Source organism: Furipterus horrens, unplaced genomic scaffold, assembly GCF_987537825.1.
Source record: "Furipterus horrens unplaced genomic scaffold, mFurHor1.1.pri manual_scaffold_10, whole genome shotgun sequence".
In the NCBI taxonomy this organism is placed as follows: domain Eukaryota; kingdom Metazoa; phylum Chordata; class Mammalia; order Chiroptera; family Furipteridae; genus Furipterus; species Furipterus horrens.
In genome coordinates this window covers 99372027-99384445 of record NW_028327180.1, presented here as the reverse complement: position 1 = coordinate 99384445, position 12419 = coordinate 99372027, and positions in this window count along the sequence as shown.

Below are 12419 nucleotides of genomic sequence, written 5' to 3'. Positions count from 1 at the left end.
TGGGGAGATGCTGACTGAGAAAGGGGTCAACACAGTGTGACTCTGAGTCAAAAGCTGGAGAAAGACTCATTTCTAATGACCTTGAGGTGTCTGGATCCAGCCGTGCCTGAAGCCGCCCTTGATCTCTTCAGTTCTGAGCCGGCTCCCTCCCTCCACCGTCCCAGCCTCTCCTCCCCGGCGCTCGGCAGTGGGCGGGGGACGGTGTCCTGACCGACAGCGTTGCTGCGGAAGTGCTCCCTGCGCCTGAATCTCATCTCTTCACACCCAGGGCCTTAGGACACGTCTCGCCAGCAGGGGCCCGCCCCAGCTTCAGTGAACCTTGGTGTCCTCGTCTGGGGAGTGAGTCAGTCACATAACCTCACAGGACGGCACGTCGTAAGGACCACAGAGCACGAGCGCCAGTGCCCTTTCCCACGACCCTGTAGTGCTGACGGCACAAATGATCGCACATGCAGGGGCACTACCCGCCCTCCTGTGTCCGTGCCACGGCCCCTGCTCTGCCCGCTGCTGGGAGGTCCTGTTTTCTTTTCCTTTTTCTTTTTTTATGAGCTGCTCCACTTTTACTTTGGTTTCAAGATTCCATTCAGGCATCACCTCCTCCGGGAAGCTGTCTCCGAGGTCTCCCGGGGTTACCGATGCCCTCCCAGCCCCTCAGCCCCTCTGCTGAGGTGCTTAGCTCCTTGGGTTAGCCATCAGCTTCGTGGTCAGCCTCCCAGATGGAAGGCAGGCCTTGGACCTTCCGTCTTCCACCGGCTATCCGGGCTTCTAATGGGTGTTCAGTCATGCATGTGACTAGTGCATGAAAACCCGACCCCTGTCCTTTCAGTGAGGGACTGACCTGTCCCAGGGTCCCAGGTCGCCGGCAGCAGAAGCGTCTCCCCTGGCTGTCTTGGGCAGCCCTCACCCCACGCGCCCTGTCTCTTGCTGCTTTATTCCTATGGCCACCTTCCCACAGCCGCTAGCCAGCCCGGGATCCCCGTGGGTGCGAGTCCCTGTACGGCACCGTTTCAGCCAGCACCTTGGGAGCACCAGCCATGCCCTGGGATGACTGGGAGACAGTGTGACGTTTCCAGGCCGTGGGTGTCAGATCGCTCCCTCTCCCTTCCCCAGCCCCTCTCCTTGCCTGTAAAAGGGGGTAATCCCCGCGCAGGGCCTGCTGAAGCCATGCGAGGAGCGGGGAGAAGGAAGCGACTTGAAATTCTACCAGAGTCTCTCCTGCTGCCGCCTCCCTTGTTTCCTGCCATGGGTACAGCCATTCGCTGCTCTGCCCCTGAGCGTCACCAAGAACTGGTGGCTGAGGGGCTGTGGCGAGGGTCTGCGCTGAGCCCTGAGCGCTTGCTTGCCCCGTACCCAACAATACAGGAGATCCGCCCCAGCCACAAGGGCCGCTTCCTCAGCTCCCTGGAAACTCAGTTACTGGAAAGCTCCCGTCCTTTATGGGGAAGTGGGGAGCTTTGGAAGGGGAAGTGGTTCTGCTGTCCTGGGAGCCGGCCCTGACCCACCAGGGGCATTTCCTCTTGTCCTAAGCGCTTGCCAAAATCCGGGGTCGCCCTCTTCCCCAGGCTAGACCTAATTTCTGGTGGTTTTAAAACAAGCTATGAGGTAAAAATTTCAGGACACCCAGTTACCCGGAGCCCAATTAGAGTGATATCCCCATGACCCTTTGTTTTCTACCACAACCAATACCGCCCAGCGTGCCGAGTGACCGAGCGTCAGCCCTCTGCTCATTTGTGGAAGGAGTTATTTTTTTCGTGGCTTTCTCGTAATTTTCTGGAAGTAAACAGGGTTTGCCTGCACCAGCACCTGCTTTGGGCGGGCCATGCTTAGGTCTGATGGGCAGGGACGCCAGCCAATCCTAAGTCCATAAGGCGGAGCTGTCTTTCTGTCCTTCAGCAGCAAGGGTCAGAGCAAGCTGGGCACACTTCCTGCAGGGCCTTTGCAAACACGGTTTATGTTCATGACAAATAAGGTGAAATTCATCTAGAAAAGGCACCCCGGAACTCCCTTTTTATTTTTTCCCTCTGACAAGGGAAATCGAGACAGGGGTCATGGTGCTTTGGGCTCCTAAAAGGAATCTTTGACTGGGGCCCTCCCAGGGCACACGCCCCTGCACACTGGTGGGGAGCAGCCGGGGTCCATCCTGGGAGCTCATGGAGGGAGGGATTGGCTGTGACTGTAACAGTCCCCAAGGGCCCTCCGCACAGCCGGCGTCTGTGACTTGTGCTGCCGAATGAATGAATGAGCGGCAAGAACCAGCGTTTGCTCCGTGCTCATGTGCTAGGTCCTGAGCCGGGGTCCTGCGTCCTTTTCCTCGCTAACCCTCTTGATGGCGCCCTCAGGCAGTCCTAGGAGCCCCATTGCACAGACCAGGACACGGAGGCTCCGGAGGGTGAGCGACGCTCCCGAGTCACTCAGGAGCAGAGCTCGGATCTGACCCCGCAGCTGGGGACTCCCACGTGCGCCTGTCCCTTTGCACGGTAGCACGCGGCATCGCAAGGCCAGGCTAAATGACGAGTCTGATGGAACGGGGCCAGGGGCTGAGCCGGGAGCTGTGGAGGTGGTCAGGGCAGGGTCGCTGGTCTCGAGGAACTCATGGGTGTGAGTGGGTGCGTGAGTGACTGTGTGTGTGTGTGTGTGGACGAGAGTGAGTGTGCGTGGGTGTGCATGGGCAGGGCAGTGAGGCCAGAGCCATTTCTTCCCTGGGGACCGGGGGAGGCTCCATCGGGCAGGTGGCGTTTGAGTTGGGCCTGCGGCAATGGGTGGAAATTGGACAGGGGTGTTGGGAGGGAGTTTCTGCTGGCCGAGGGGACACCGTGGCTGTGGGCTGTGCTCTGAGAACTGGGGAGGAAGTCTGGGGTGCAGAGGGGGAAGAAAGCAGGCAGGAGTCAGTAGCCAGAACGGGAGAGTGCCCGTGGAGGAGCTGCTGAAGGCTTTAGAACTGGGGAAGGTCAGGAATTGACCAAGCAATGGTCTCCGCTTGTGGCCTGGATGGGCCCTCCTCCAAGATTTTATAGCTACATGGGTCAGTGAGGTTGTGCCTGCCCTTGGCAGTGAGTGCCCTGCCTAGGCGGATGAGGGGCAGGGGTGCACCCCGCTGCTGAGGAGTGTGCACCCACCACTGGGAGAGCTCAGGCCGCCCTCATGGGTGCCTCTCTAAGGCCGTCAGCCGGCCGTCAGGTGGAGCACTTACTGTGCGCTTGCCCTGTGAGGTGGGCACTGCCCTTCATGAGCTTAAGTGACCTGACCGAGGCCACACAGCGGGGGTTAGAGGGACGGGCCCCGTGCCACACCTGCAGTTCCGAAGCCTGTGCTCTGGTCCCTGAGCACCTGAACGGCAGCCGTCTCCCCTGAGCGCCTACCGTGAGCCTGGCCCGGCTCTCAGCCTTCGGTGAGTGTGAGCTCAGTTAGTGCGCGCCCAGCGCTCTCCTTATCTCGTGGAGAAGGAGCCCGAGGCTCGGAGAGGTTAGGGAACATGCCTGAGCTCACGGACCTGCGGTGCGTGTTACAGCGTGCTGAGCTTGTTGCTTGAAGAAGCAAAGGCGTGGGGAGCCCTACTTCCATGTAACCCCTCCGCTGCCCCCTGCCACCTGCTTCCTGCCCCTGAACTTGGTTTGTGGCATCGTAAAGTGATGGGTGTGCTTGTGGATTGGGCACTTAGCATTGAACTTCCACAACACCCGTGTGATGCGTGTCACAGAGTGACTACATTCTTATTCTCTAACAGAGGAGGGAGTCTGAGCCCAACAAACTTCGGTCACTTACCCAGGGACTCACGGCTAGTAAGGGCAGACTTTTGAGAGCCCAGCTTGGCTGAATAGCAAAGCCAGAGACCTCCTGCCCACCCCCATCTCTTCCACAGGGAATTGGGGTCATGCACAGATCTACCCAGTCCCGGTTTGAACCCTCCAGCAACCCCCATTTGAGACTGGCTGGCTTGTCCAAGGCCATCCCGCGGGGCAGGCTCCGCATCGCCAGGCCCACCTCTGACTTGAGACTTATCTGCTCTCTCGTCTCTGAGTGGCCGTGTGTCTCACCTCTCTGCTGGTTTCTCCTCTGCCCCTTCGGAGACCCTTCCCCTGGGCCCTGGGCCCGTCCTTCCATGCGGTGGCCCCTTCTCCGCGCTGTCTGCACCGTCTGCCCCTGTCAGCACCCACACACTTCCAGGGCCCACCCTCCATGGCTTAGAGGGAGTCCTGCTCCCCGCTGTCAGTCCATCTAGAAAACAATCAGGCACAGCGTAACAAAAGGCCTGAAACATCCCTCGCCTTTGACCAGTAATTCTGTTTCTGGGAGCTCCCTTTGCAGGGAGATAATCTGGAAGAAACACAATGTTCTCTGCGTGCAGACGTGCATCTCAGGGTTGTTTCGAGCAGCAACCGACGTGGGGACGGCGGTAAAACACAAAAATAAAACATTTCGGACAATTCCGAGGCTCCTCACGGCCCCGCCCCCCAACCAGGGGCCTGTCCCCCGCGCTGTCAGACACTGTTCCTGGGCTGGGCCTGGGTCTGTCTCCTCTCCTTTCACCCTCACAGCCGCCTTCTGGAGCAGGTACCGATAACACCCCCGCTTCACAGATGAAGAGCCCGAGGTGTGGCGAGGCTAGGTAACGGCCCGAGTTCAGTCGGCCCCCGGGGCAGCGGGGGTTACCAGGTGCCACCACCAGTCTTAGTCCCTGCAGGGGGCACCGCGCCAGGTGTGTGCTGTGTCTGGGGGGGGGTAGGATGCTCTGTTGAGGCTGCTCACCCATGCTTGCCCCATCGCCAGGGTCTCCCCTGCCACCCCCATTTAGGCAGCAGCTGCAGGTGAGGGCAGAGGCGACTTCTTAAGCCTCAAACGGAACCCTGGGGAGAGAGCCCAAGGGCACTGGGCTTCCTAGAGCCTGTGAGAGCGGCTCCCCACCACCCTGGGTGGGGGCCTCTGGGGGCTGGCTGGGGCAGGAGGCTGTGTTGGTTGCAGGAGCGGTCCCTGCCCCCACCCCTCTCTTCTGGGGTGAAGACCCTGATGGAGGTGAAGTCGGGGCCATTGAACGGTGTGGGTGGGGGTCCTCAAAACCCAGTGGCTGGTGCCCCCCTTCCCAGCTGGAAACCAGGACAGGAGAGGGGTCCCTGCAGACGTGGCGGCAAGGAGGCTTCATGTAGCCTCTGTGCCTCAAGTCTTCTGCTCCCACTGGGGTGCGGGAGGCCCCTAAAATCCCCCAGACCGACAGTGAGCTCCAGAGAGTGGCTAGGCTTTGGGTCCTGCCTGCAGGGGGAGTCCTGGGGGCTGGGGGCCTGAAGCAGAGGCTCAGGCCCTGGGAGAGCCCAGGAGCAGGCCACTTGTATCCCCTGGGCCCAGGCACGGCTTGGGCATCGTGGATGGAGAAGCTGGCAGGACAGGCCTGGACAGTGGCCCGGAGGAGACCACAGGGGCCAGACAGCCTTGGGAACTTAGCTTGTCCCGGAGAGACGGGGGTGGTGGGGAGTGGGGAGAATCTTCCAAAGTCACTGTGTTTGCGACTGAAACTGACGGAGTGCCCCTGACCTAGAAAATGTGTGTTTTGGGGGCTGTGGGTGCAGGAGCAGAGGAAACAGAATGTTACACCTGCGCGGACTCAGGGGTGCGCTCTAAGCTTCTGTCCGGGCGCAGGTGTAATGCCCTCGGTCCTCGCCCCAGCCCCGGGAGGGAGGTGCTGTGGCCATCAGCCGGGCTTTTCTGGTGGGGACAGTTTTTAGAGAAGGAAGTACTTGTCCCAGGTCACCCGGCCAGCAACCCCTTCCGAGTTCTCCCCACAGACCAGGCACTGAATGACTCCCCATTGCCTGTGAGCCCCCCGCCCCTCCCCGCAGCCTTCACACGCTGTCCCTCGGCCCCACACCTGCCAGGTTGAGCTCTCACACACGCTTGCACCCCTCCCTGCCCATCTGGCACCTCCATAGCATCTGCCCCCCCACACACCCTGTGGGCATGGGCGTGGAGGGTCGGGGAGCATGAATCCGTGAGACTCAGCAGGCCCGCAAACAGGAGACACACGGCCCGCTTGGGAATTCAGTGTGGGGCTCTTCTGGTTGCCTAAGGAAGGCCCCATCTGCTCCTGAAAGTCAGGAAGGGAGCACGGAGCTGTGCGTTCGGGGTTTGCGGACGCCGGCAGCAGGCGCGGGCTTTCTCTCTGACTTTCCACTTCAATATTCCACTTCAGCAACACTTCAGTGTTGATATGCATTCTGAGTCTCCGAAGTCAGTGTGGAGTGGGGAAGCTCCCTGAGTCCTCTGGGCACTGGGGACGGCCTCGCCACCCACTCTGAACATCTGGGCACAGGTTACAAAGGCACGCGCCCTGCCCTGGAAGGAGGAAGGCCTGAGTCTCTTCCACGGGCCTGTGGCACCCAAAGCCTGTGCCTCTCCCCGTACATGGCAGCCTTCTGCCCGGTCAGAGCCGGCCAAGCAGACCCACCGATGCTGTGCAGAGCCGTCTGCTACTTTTTTGACAGTTGAGACACCCTACCCGCCCCCCTTTCTATCTCTGAGCAGGGACGGAGTGGTCCTCATGCCCCAGGAGGGCCTCAGGGGCTATGGACACCCTGCAAGGCCCAGCAGGTCTCAGGCACACACCCGTGTCCCCACATTGCCACAAACAGCGCCTGTGGGTTTCATGAACACCAGCGTCACCACAAAGCAGAGAGCTTGTGTGACTCATTGCTGTTTCTCCAGAAGCAGGGATTGCTGCCCACGGTTTTAGCTCTTTGACAGGCACGGACACTGGGTTCAGAGAGGGATGTGTCTTCTCAGGGCCACACAGCCAGTTAATCGCAGAGGCAGTGAGGGCCCCAGGTCCTGTCGACAGTCTGCACCCCAGCTGCCGTGGGTCCCCGCACTCACAGCCCAGGTCGTGACAAAGACATATTTTACTGAATTTGCCTCCACACTCAGAACAATTCATTAGTATGAGAAACATGTTCTTCCCTGCTCTCGCCAGGAGATTCTTGACACAAACATAGTCGGAGGTTTGCATAATTTCCCTCGTTTGTTCAGCGTTTGTGTATAATTAGTGTTGGGGCGGCCTCCTGAGCCTGAGTCAGGCCCCCCCATTTTCAGATGAGGGACACCGGGCTCAGCGGCAGAGCCTCGCCCTTGGCTTAAACTGGTGCTAAGCCCCATCACAACCCTCACAGAGAGGCATTTTAATTCCTACTTTGCAGATGAGCAAGCTGAGGCTCAGAGAAGTCAAGCCACCTGCCCCGAGTCACAGAGCCAGCAGGTGCTGGGGCCGGAACTGGTGCCCAGGGGCGGGCAGAGGACGTAGCCTGAGGGCCAAGTCCCGCAGACCCCCTATTTTTTTTTGGAAATGGTGGGGGGAGAAATGAATAGAAGAATAACATTTCATGACTGGTGAAAATGATATGGAATTCCATTTTCCGTGTCCAGAAATGAAGATTGAATGGAACACGGCCGCTCCCAGCGGCTTACGTATTGTCTGTGGCTGCTTTGGTGGCATAAGGGCAGGGTTGGGCAACTGCAACAGAGAACATATGAGCTGCAAGTCTGGCCCTTTGCAGAGAAGGGTTTGCTGACGCCTGCCCTACACCAGACCTCCTCCCACTGGACGGGAGGGTCTGCAGCCTGTTCCTCCGACAAGGGGGTCAGGACTGAGATCCACGGACTCCTTCTGCTGGGCCTGCCGTGTGCCCTGGGGCTGGGCTCCCTGCACGAAGGGCCTTCTCCTAATTTGTCCACCTGGGGTGCACCTTGTTCTTATGGGCTCAGAGCTACTAGTGGTGGCCTCAAAGCGTAGGTCCCCTCCCCTGCCCATCACAGCCCCCAGGAGGGCAGCCACGCAGCAGGTCCCATCAGATCTGAGTCAGAAGGAGCCCAACAGGGAGGCAAGAAAGGGCAGGGCCAAGGGAGAGGGGGAGGGGGCCCACCTCAAAGGCACCATCACTGGGAGGAGGGGGCAGGGTGAATGTGACATTCTCTACCTTTCAAGTGACTCCTGGGGGGGTCATGATTAATTCTCCTTGACTTTTGAGGCTGTGAAAGGCTTCCCACCGCCTGGCCCTTTGCTCTCCTTCCCTTCACTTCCTCTCCCAGGCCGAGGGTGGTCTCAGGCCCCAAACTCACTGGAGAGACAGAAGATGAAAAGGGTTAACTCCTGGGCAGGGCAGCGGCTGTCCCCCGGGAGGCCGGGCCGGAGGTAGGAACTGGGGAGAAAGGAGAGTGTGGCAGGAGGAGGGGAGGGGTGAGACCCAGGCAAAGGAAACACAAAACAGAATAGAGAAAGTACAGAAGACAGGGAAGGCAGCGAGGAAAGAACCTCAAAACCAGCTTGGCACAAAGGGGCTCCATGCAAAAGGCCACGCAGTGCAGGAAATAGCCAGAGCAGGCGAATCTATAGAGACAGAAGGCAGGTTAGTGGCTGCTAGGGAAGGGGGCTGACAGCTGAAGGCTCCAGAGTTCCTCTGGGGGTGGTGACAATGGTCTCAAATGGATCGCGGTGGGGACTGCACAGCTCTGTGAATGCACGGAAAGCCTGTGAACTGTGCGCTTGGAATGGCTGAGTTGTGCCGTAAGCGGAGCGCATCTCAATGAAGCTCTTACATAGAAAGAAAGATAGAAAATGAGCAAAAAGAGGCCAAATGAGAGGGAAGAGAGGAAGATCCAAATTCATGCCTGTGAAGTACCTGCCGCATGCCAGGACGTGTGCTGTGTGCCTGTGACCCTGGCCCCTCTCCTTGTCACGTCTCTGCAGAGGGAATTCTCCTCGTTTTACAGGGGATGGGCTGCAGGTCAGGCTGCCCAGTGACTTGCCTAACACATCAGCCAACCAGTTTATGGTGGGGCCAGGATTCGCACCGGGCTCCCTAATTTCCACCCCTATGGGGCGATCGCCAGACCAGGCATGGAGGGCTCAGGGGACAAGCAGCCAGCAGGATTTGCTGCAGGGGGGTAGCCAGGCCCCTTAGTTGTAGGGGTGGGGAGCCTCCGCACTCCCAAAGGCCCTAGGAAGTGCTGGGATCCACGCGCCACAAGTCAGACCACGTTAGAACCCAATGACCCCAGTGAACAAGCCTGGGCTCTTGAAGGGATGAATTATGGGAAACTTCCTCTCTGAGCAACCGCCGTCCCTGTCTTACAGCAGAAGAGAAGTCAGCTCCACCCTCCCCTGGGCCCCCAGCCTGTGGCCCCGCTAGGCAGTGTCTGGGGACCCGGCCCCAACTCAAGCACTTCCTAGTCTGTGTGTGGCAGAGCAAGGGGAGGGACCTCTGTCTCCTCTAAGACTCTGACGCTGAGTCACATCCAGGGGCGGATTCCACTGTGAAGCCCGCCCCTGATGCCGGTAATTTGGAGGGAGGGGGATGGAGGACCACTGTGACTTCCAATTTAGAAAAGGGGAACCAGGAATTTCTGAGCTCCCAGCTAGGTTCCTGGGACTTCCCTCTCTGAGACTCGGTTTCCTGACCTCTAAAGTAGGTGTGGAATTAGTCACTTGTCGGGGCTCTCGAGGACCTAGAACAGGTGCTGTGGTCTTCATTCATTCATTCATTCATTCAGCATGGCCGGGCCTGTCTCATGCCAGGCGCCATGGTAGGCATGATGGACACAGAGCTGAACATCAGAGCTCTGAACACCCGCAGGGAGCTCACCTTCTGGGGGAGCAGACACTGAATACGTGGGACAGGCCAGTGGGGTGAGAAGGTCTGAGCTCGGGCAGGGCACGCCGTCAGACGGGAACTCGGTGTTTTACTCCACGTGCTCCAGGAGGGGCAGTGCATAGCCCCCTTTATGTTGGGAACTGTGCTCTCCGGCTGCGGAGTCAAGGAGAGCAGACGAGGGGAGAGCTGGCAGAGGGGCGGGGGACCCCTTGCCTCCCTTGGCACCTCTTCTCCCAAAGCCTTTCTTGAGCCCCGACTCCTGGCACCAGGGATGTCACAGCTGCAGGCACAGGGGCTGTGTGGGAATGAGGAAGTGTCACACCCCAGGGAGACTGCTGATACGCCCGAGATTTGTGAATATTATCTCCCTGCCCTGGGAAATTATCCAGAGCCAGTGAGTCAGAGGTGAAGAACGCAAGAGCCCTGGGCAGGGGTCCGGAGACACAGGGTCTGCTCCCAGCCCGTCCTGGACTTGCCGAGGGCCTCAGACAGATCGCTTGCGCCCCACGCCCCCACTCCCGGTGCCTTAGCTTCCCTACCTGGTACCTACGAGGCTGGACTAAATCCAAGTTAGGCAGCATTGCATCACAGAACGAGCCCGGGCTCTGGGGCCGGGCAGCTTGGGCTTGACCCCAGCTCTGCCGCAGATGAGGCGGTGTGGCCTGCCACTGGCTGCGTTGCTTCTGGGAGCCCGCTGCTGGCGGGGAGCTCTGCTTTGAGAACCACTGCTCTGGAATAACACCCTTCAGAGAAGGGGACCCCTGCTTTGCTCCCCGCTGGGCCCCCAACAGTGCAGGAATATAGCAAAGTTTTGCTGAGGGCCTGCTGAGTGGTTTGCTTTGGCAGGGACAGAAGAGGCGGAGGGTGGCTGGGGCTTGTGGTCGCTGAACGAGCCCCCAGAGAGGCCCACAGCCTCATGGTCAGAACCCGAGAACGTTGCCTTATACAGCGACAAGGACCTGGCAGGTGTGAGTGAGCTGAGGACTTCAGGACGGGGGGGTTATCCTGCCTTCCCCTGGGGGCCCTAGGGGAACCCCAGGTGCCCGGTTGTGGGAGGGAGACCTGGCTACAGAGGAGGAGATGTGAGGACGGAGACAAGAGGCCGGGGGGCGGGGGGCGGCGTGAGGAAGGGGCCACAAGCCCAGAAGTGCAGGCGTCCCACAGAAGCTGGGAAGGGCCGGGAAACGGATTCTGCGCTGGAGCCCCCAGAAGGAGCGAGCCCTGCCAGCACCTCCACATCAGACTCTAGGCCCCCTGGACTGGAAGAGAATGCATCTGTGTGTTCTCAGCCCCCAGGTTCACGGCCGTGACCTACAGCAGCCCTAGGAGCCTGTATCCCGCAGAAGCTCAGGGAGCTTCGCAGGGCAGGTGGAGCGGGGGAGGGGCCGGGGGCCAAGGGCACAGCTGTGCACCTGGCGGCCAGTGGCGCCCAGCGAGCGCCAGCTCCTGTTCAGTGCTCGCTGAATGTCTCCCCAAGGATGCGGGGGGAGCAGCCCGCTCACCTGGAGGTCACACAGGTAAGGGCGGGAGGACGCGGCGTGTGCGCCCAGACTGAATCGTGTTGGCGCCTTCACAGGGGTCCACGCTCCCCAACCTGTTCTCTGTTTGCTTCAGGAACTAAATTAGCTTTGCGTTTGGGGCTGCTTCCTGAGTGAGGGCGCCTGGCAGGACCCGGCCGGGCATCGTCCCCACCGGGGCCGGGCACTATGGAGAGGCACCTCCAGGCGGCTTTGAGCATGGATTTGAGAGGGACAGTCCAGAGGCTGGGAGGAGGCTGGATGCAGAAGTTTAGCACTGGGGCGTGGGGGCCTGAGACCCAAGTCTTTGGGGGGCGGGGCGCTCCACGCCTGGCTGCTGCCGTGACCAGAGGGGACGTGAAGCCCAGGAGTCTGGTTGGATAGCGTTGCCCCTCAGCAGTCCACAGAGCCCAGGGCCCAGAGGGTGTGGGTCTGCGGTGTCCAGCCAAGCTTCTCTTGAGATGGACACTCAGTGCTCAAGAGCGAACGTGTGTCCATGGGGGTCACAGAGCCCGCTGCCATCCCCTCTGGGAGCTGAGCAGGGCAGGCTGTGTAAGGACAGACCTCACACGCTCTAGGGCACGAGGAGACGGAGGCCCGAGAGAGGCAGGGACTTGCTCAGCCCAGAGCGAGCGAGGGCAGAGCCCACAAGGGCTCACACGCTGTTTCTGCATCCCTGGGGCCCAGCCCAGCCCCCAGCTCCGGGGCAGGAAGCTGATTAATGCTTGTGAGCGAATGAGCGAGAGGAAGGATGAACGGCTCAGTCACGCTGACCAGCCTTCTGGGGCGCAAAGGCAGGGGCTGCGGAAGAGAAAGGGAAGTGACCCCCGCCGAGCACGTCGGTGTGCCGGGTGCCCTAGCAGCAGACCCGTTCACGTCTCCCCCAGCTCACCCAGACCCTCCTCCGCTCGCGGTGTGCGGGCGTCCCGGTGGCCACGAGTCCACGGCGCGGTTCCCACCTGGCACCCTGCGTGGGCTGAGCCACCGGTGGACCTAAGCCTCATCCTGACCCGGTTTGCCTTTCAGCCTGGATACCCCCCGGAGGCGAATCCTGGGGCGTCCTTTCTCTCACACCTTCTGTCCCCCGGGCACCCAGCATTCCCCAGCCTGTCCTTTCAGTAGCCCCCTAGATCCCACTTCTCTCTCATGGACCAGTGCCACAGCCCTGGTGGCTTCACTGCTGCCTTGTCTCATCCTTCTTGCCTGCATCTTAGGGGGCAACAAGAGCCTTCTTTCCAAAGCGCAGAGCTGCCCGGGTCACCCCGCCTTGCTC